Source organism: Quercus robur, chromosome 4 (assembly GCF_932294415.1).
Source record: "Quercus robur chromosome 4, dhQueRobu3.1, whole genome shotgun sequence".
Lineage (NCBI taxonomy): Eukaryota > Viridiplantae > Streptophyta > Magnoliopsida > Fagales > Fagaceae > Quercus > Quercus robur.
In genome coordinates, this window is record NC_065537.1 from 23,786,604 (window position 1) to 23,793,966 (window position 7,363).

General features: G+C 34.4%; 1 pseudogene; it reads right to left on the reverse strand.

The window, feature by feature from the left end:
* Positions 1-3,936: 3,936 nt before the first annotated feature.
* LOC126720919 (probable leucine-rich repeat receptor-like protein kinase At1g35710) lies at positions 3,937-6,801 on the reverse strand (annotated as a pseudogene).
* Positions 6,802-7,363: the final 562 nt, after the last annotated feature.

Genomic DNA, 7,363 nt, shown 5'->3' on the forward strand with positions numbered 1-7,363 from the left:
AAGGAAGCTGTTCTACATTCGGTGTGCTCGACACCTTCTTGACAGCTTCTCGACACCTGCTATCTGTCGAGGTTTAATATTTTCAGAATTTCAATATGATTTTCTTGGGATCCGTGAATATGTCTTTGGACCTTCTTTTCTCCTAAACCTAGACATATAAAAGGATCAGTTTAAGGGTCGTCAAAGTGTTCACAAGTTGCACAAGCATTGAGCAAATTCTGTTTAAGCAAATTGTGACTAGAGACGAAGTTCTTGCCCTAGTTCATCTCTTTCTCTTGAAGAAGTTGCTGTGTATGTGCATCGTAAGATTTTGTGACCAAGCATCTTCTTGATCTTCATCGTGTGGATGAACTGAAGAACTTTGCAACCAACAACCTTCTTAATTGGTGATTGAAGTCGTGTACTGGGATCTGCGCATTTAGTTAGTCACGTACTGAGAGTCATGCATCTGAAAGGGGAACTGTCACTACAGAACAAGTCCAATTGGGTATTGGTGTAAGGGTTCAACTATAAGTTGATAAGGTACTTGGATTCCTTTACTTGTAACCGCTTGTTGTGATAATAGTGGAGTTTCGGGAGTGGTGACCTGAAAATCATCCGGTGGGATTTTTGCCGTTAGGTTTTCCCCATTCATAAACAAATCACTGTGTTATTTATTTTCCGCTGCATAATTAGTTTATTGGTGATTTGTTTGTGCTACCACGCGTTTGCATGATAAATTGATTAATTAAGAACTTGGCTAATTAATTAATTAATTTCTATCACAAGGAGTCATTCAGTTTGTGGCCTATCACTTTTAAAGCCCCAAAAGCTAATGCTAATAACTTGTTTTAACTACCAATGTTCGAAAATTAAGGGCACGTTTGGTAGACTGTAATAGACATTGTAATGTAATAGTTATTCATATGGTTTAGCTATTCAATAGTTTGGTTATGTTTTTATTACATGGAATATTCATTCCTTATGAATAGCTATTCTTTAAAATGAGGAATAATTATTCCTCTCTAAAAGGATTGTAATAGCTATTCCTTAGTAGATGCAATAATTTCTAACGTTAATATATTTTCAAATAAATAAACTTTCCATATCTACTTAACAATTATGGAAATAAAAAATCATCAAAAAATAATTCATCTCTCTAAAATTTAAAATATATTATTTTATAGGAAATATAATTGTATGAATGAAATATTTCCTAAAATAGATCATAAATTTTATTCTAATGTTACAACTTATAACCAAACTAATGAATAGATTTAGTAATTCCATTACAACACATTTTATTCCCAGTAATAAAGATTACCATTCCTGTTGTAATCCATATTCAGTGTACCAAACGTACCCTAAGATTTTATCAAAACAAAGGACTGTGTCTGGACAGACATTGTGGGGTGCCTAACACATTCCCCGCATGTAACCAGACTTTCGAACTCAAGAATCAAAGTTTTTTACCCGTCTGTATTAGATTAGGAAAAACAACATTTTTCTTAGCCTAAGATTGGTAATAAAATCAAATAGAGTCAGGTGACCAATCACATTTTAGAAAAAAAACTCAATGATTGGTGGCAACTTCATTTACCTTTGGTAATAATAGGTTAAAATTCACTCAATTCAAGTCACACACTAGGTGAGTGTTTGGATTGCACTAAAATTTCAACATGTCTGCGATTGTGCATTTTGCTGAAAAAATGTGGGTCTCATGACACTGTTCATGAACCCAAAAAAGTCATAAAAACACAGATTTCAATATAAATTTGGGTCCCACAGCACTATTCACACATTTAAAAATTATTTTGTTACAGTATTTTCAGTTTTCAACAATAAACGGTATCCAAATTGACCCTAGAGGTTCTTTCACCCTCATTTCACAGCACCCAAGCTCAAAGCCGCTTAGAAAGCGCGAGCATCGCCATGATAGGTGGTCGACTGCCACGAGGCATCGATAGGACGGGAATGAAACCGCTAATTAGATTAAAAGAAATTTCAAATGTTACTAATTGAGTGAGATTTCTGAGTGAAGAGGTAGCTCACCTATAAGTATATTATGATATGCACTCAAGTGTGTGAGATTTGTTAAAAGACGTAGAGCTATAGGGATTGGTCCACTGAAATTGTTTTCACTTAGATTTAATTCAAGAAGATTCTTTAAATTTTGAAATTGTCTAGGGATATGGAACCACTGATTAGATTATGGGAAAGGTCAAATGTCTCTCATTGAGTGAGGTTTCCAATTGAAAGAGGTAGCTCACCAGTAAGTTGATTTTCTAATGCACTCAAGTGGATGAGATTGTTTAAAAGACCTACAGATGAAGGGATTTGTCCTGTGAATTTTTTATAATTCAGATTTAATTGAAGAAGATAAGTTAAATTTCCAAGAGCTGAGGGGATCGGTCCTATGAATTTGTTATTATTCAGATTTAATTCAAGAAGATTCTTTAAATTTCCATGAGTTGAAGGGATCAGACCTATGAATTTGTTTTTACTCAGATTTAGCTTAAGAAGATTCTTTAAGTTTGCCAATTCATTCGGGATGGAACCAATAATTTAATTAAAAGAAATTATGTCAAACTTCTCTAATTAATTGGGTGAGGTTTGTAAGTGAAACAGGCAAGTCACACCTATAAGATAATTATGAGATGGATCAAGATGGGTGAGTTTTGAAAGAGTACCTACGTGAAGTTGGATGCTCCCCCAAAGCCCAGTTGTAGAAAGGTTAAGAGAAACTAAATTTGGGAATGAAGAGAAGTTGAATTTCCTTAACTTATTTCCTACATAGAGCCCAACCATGTTAATGGATGTCCCGCTTTCACCAACATTGCAAGTGATTGTAGGGGTGCACGGCTGCACCAAGAGTCCAGCCCAATTGGGACTGCAAGCATTGAAGAGTCCTAATTCTAATGAAATAGGAATAGTTGGCTTGCATTGAATAAAATTCCTATTCCTAATTATACTAGGAGTGTCCGGCTGTGGCAGGTGCTTTATATATAAAGCAATATATTTAGTACGTGTGTTTTAGACATTGAGAGAAATTTGGAGAGAGAGTGAAGAGTGAAACATAAATTGCCGGAAAAAGGATAGTACTTTGTGTGCCACAAAGAGAAAAAAGAAAAAGGTGATTTTTCTTTTGCTCAAGACATACAAAGAAGATAAATTGGAGTTTTCTTTAAGACGATTATTTGAGTGCTACAATCACAGAGAGTTGAAGTATTCAGAGTAGAAGATCTTGCTATTAGATTTTGTGGTGAAGTTGTATTTGTTCCTAGAGTTATTATTGTATTTTTTCAATTTATTGTGAACTCTGGCGAATGCATATCCAAGAGACATTATTGCAGTACATTTTTATCTTGGACTTCGAAAAAATACCAATGTGATGAGTGTATATCCAAGAGACATTATTGCAGTACATTTATTTGTTTAGACTTCGGAAAAATACCAACGTGATTCTCACGGAATATTCTCTCTTGAATCATTATTGAAGTGTAGAATTTCCTCGAATTTTCTAGGAAATTTTTGTTGATTATTCCACATAATGCAATTGAAGTTAACATTTCCACTTTGCGCTGTCCTAGCTACATGACTATCCAGGGCATTTTTATTTTCTTTTGGTATGGCGATATATATATTAGAGAACAAAGTTTAGTTATAATCCTAGCTGTCGAGCTTTAAAAATCCAGCACTCTCTCACTTGATTATTGGATAGACTTGCATATCTTTAATACTTGAACTTAAAATCTTCTTTCTTGAAGCATTAAACACATCCTCAATCTACCCAATTACAAATAAATTGCGTTTTGTCAAAGGATTAGCCAATTACATAAAATATTGACATATGTTACTAACATTGAATCACATATGTCCTAACAAAAGTGATGAAGACAAAATATAGGTCACAAGTCATAAAGAAAAATAGATACAAATTACACAAGGTTTTTATTTTTTAATGTATTTTTATTGTGATACACAATTTTTTTATTTCTTAATAAGTTCATCACACAATATGGTTTACATCTGAAAAGCAAACACTTCCTAATTGAGTTTCACTCTCTCTAGTTGTATGGGTTTCTTGGCTCCTCAACTGCCATACTGAGACTGCATGTAAAGTATTCACTATTAGCTTCTTGTGAGAAAGAAATTCTTGGGACACCCATTTCATTGTTGGCCTATACATTGGTTTAGTGTGTAAGCATGCAAATGCAATTGTAGCAACAAGGAAAACATCTCGTGCAACTAGTCGATTTGGAGGTGGGAGACGTTGGTCTAATATTTCATTTAGCATCAGATTTTGAGTTGATGATGATGGTGATGATAATGATAATGAAGTCAAGAGTTCTCCTGGATGTCTTCCCATCAGTATTTCTAGTGCCACCACTCCAAAACTATAAACATCACATTTTTCGGTCACCTCCAAAGTATATGCCAATTCTACATATATAAGAAAAAAAAAAACACAACAATATTAACAAAATGCGATGCCTTTCATTTTTCTTTAATTTTGTTTTTTTTTTTTTTTTTACATGTCTTATTATATGCTTTTTTTATGCAAATGTTAGTTCAAGTGTGAAAGAAATTGTTTGCCACCACATGGTTCGGTTAATATAATAAACAACAAAGTGAGCTAAGTTGCATGATTATCTAGAAAGCCTTGCATAGTTGACATTTTAAATAATAAAAGAAAGTGTAAGGTAGAATATGAAAAGAATAATTGACCTGGAGCAATATAACCATAAGTCCCAGCAATTAAAGTTTGATTGGAGGAATTAGGATCAAGTAGTTTAGCCATGCCGAAATCAGAGATAGATGCCTCCAACTCAAAGTTCAATAGTATATTGTTGCTGTTTATATCTCGATGAACAATTACTGGGACACATTCATGATGCATGTAAGACAGGGCATGTGCTATACTTTTGATGATGTTCATCCTCTTTATCCAATCCAATTCCACTGCTTCAACATTATTGCTTAGGACACAAAACAAGCTTCCCCTTTCCATATACTCAAAGACCAAAAACATACAGCGTTTATGCAAACAATAGCCATATAGTTTAACAATATTTCGATGTCGAATTTCTGTTAACATTTTGACTTCGTTTTTGAAATGCTTGTCAAAACTCAGTTCCTCAGTCTCCAAGCGATGAAATTTCTTTAAGGCAACTACTTTACCATTAGGCAATTGTGCTTTGTAAATTCTACCATAACTGCCAACTCCAATACAATATCTAATGTCAAAGTCCTTTGTTGCTTTAATGATGTCTTCATATGCAATTTTTCCATCATAATTCCATATCGAGAATATGTCCCCATTTTTTGTTTCCTTTGACTCGGATTCAATTTTCCTAACCCCGTATCGATAGATGAAAAAATACCCAAGAAGTGAAAGCACAAGAAAAAAACTCAATGGAACAAGAATTTTTATTTTGTAGTCAATTGATGTGTTCTTGTTTGGGGAAGATGAAAGACAAGAAGGGAAACTTTGATATCACCACACAAACCCTTGTTGCCGATAAGTGTGTCAGAACTATAATTTTTGAAAACATCCGGAATTTGACCCTCCAAAGAATTGTATGACAAGTTAACATATCTTTTTTTGAGAAAAGGAGGAATTTTTCCTGTAAGGTTATTGTAGCTAAGGTCAATCCAATCAATTGAACAAGGGCCACCAATCTGAGAGGGAATGGTTTGATTTAAGTAGTTATGGCTCAAAAGCAAAGTGTACAAAGAATGACAATGAGCTATTTCAATGGGGATGGAACCACTAATTTGATTCCAATCAAGGATCAACTTTTGCAACTGATTCGAATGACATATAGTTGAAGGTATTTTACCCGTAATTCTATTATTACTGAGGTCCAAGTAACTTAAATTCTTCATATTGCCTATTTCTGGTGGAATGGAACTATTGATTTGGTTTGAATGGAGATCCAATTCTGTCAAATTGGTCAAATGACCTAGAGAGGAAGGTATCGGACCAATGAGCTTGTTATCTTTGAGGGACAAGAGCTTCAAATTCTTCATGTTGCCTATTTCTAGTGGAATGGAACTATTGATTTGGTTTGAATTGAGACACAATTTTGTCAAACTGGTTAAATGACCCAGAGACGAAGGTATTGGTCCAGTGAGCTTGTTATGTTCCAGTTTCAACACTAACAACTTCTTTAACATTCCTATTTCTGACACTATAGAACCATTGATTTCATTAAAAGACAAATCCAGATGAGAAAGATTAGTTAAAAGGCCAAGAGCTGAAGGGATTGGTCCAACAAATTTGTTATTGCTCAGATCTAATTCAAAGAGATCCTTTAAATTTCCTAGTTCTTTGGGGATGGTACCAGTGATGAGATTACTAGAAATGTAAAACTCCACTAATTGAGTAAGATTGGCAAGTGAAAGTGGCAAGTTTCCTGTAAGTTTATTCCAAGCCAAATCGAGATACATGAGTTTTGAAAGATTACCTATCTCTTGTGGGATGCTCCCTTGAAGTCCAGTATTATAAAGATAAAGCATGACTAAATTTGGGAAGGATGAGAAGTTGAATTTTCTAAACTTATCTCCCAAATAGAACCCAGTCATGTCAATCTTTGTAACGCTTCCGCCATCATTGCATTCAATTCCACGCCACTCACAATGATTTGAGGTATCGTTGGAATAGCTACTCCACCACTCACTCTCCAGCAGAGCCTTTGCTTCAAAATCCAGCGCAATAACCATATTTGTGGCATGCATGAAGATACAAAGTGCCCATGCTACTACCAGAATGGAAATGAAGACAGAGGGAGCCATGTTAAAGTTTACTTGATTAATGAATACAAGGGAAAATGGTTGATTGTTATATTCATGACTCAAGACACCTTTATAAGTGAGATATGGATAGAGATGAAGACTACGAAGTCACTTTTTCTTTTTCTTTTTTTGACTTTGAAAAAAATACCTACATATTTCTCACGAAATTTCCTCGAATTATCTTGGAAATTTTTCTGAAAAGTCCACATGATGCCATTGAACGGTTGAACCTAACCCGTGGAATTCGTCAAAGAGCCAAAGACCAAAGACTGACTTGACTGTATATACAAGCTACTGAATTATTAATCAAAAGACCAATAAAGTCATCACGAAAAGCCGTTATTGAGTTTATAGTTTGAGTTATAAAGATTTGTTTTGTTTGTATAAGTTGCAAAATAAATTTAAAGGTGAGGACTTTAAGATCATAATAAAAGTCTCTGAATTGGTTTCAAGACTTTGTATGACTTGGAGTAGAGGTGGGGTTTTGCTCTTTTCTTCGAGGATGCAATGATGCTGAACAATTACTGTAGATTTTGTAGGAAACCGGTACTCAACATTAATGAGTTCCTTTTTTTGATCGTTAGAT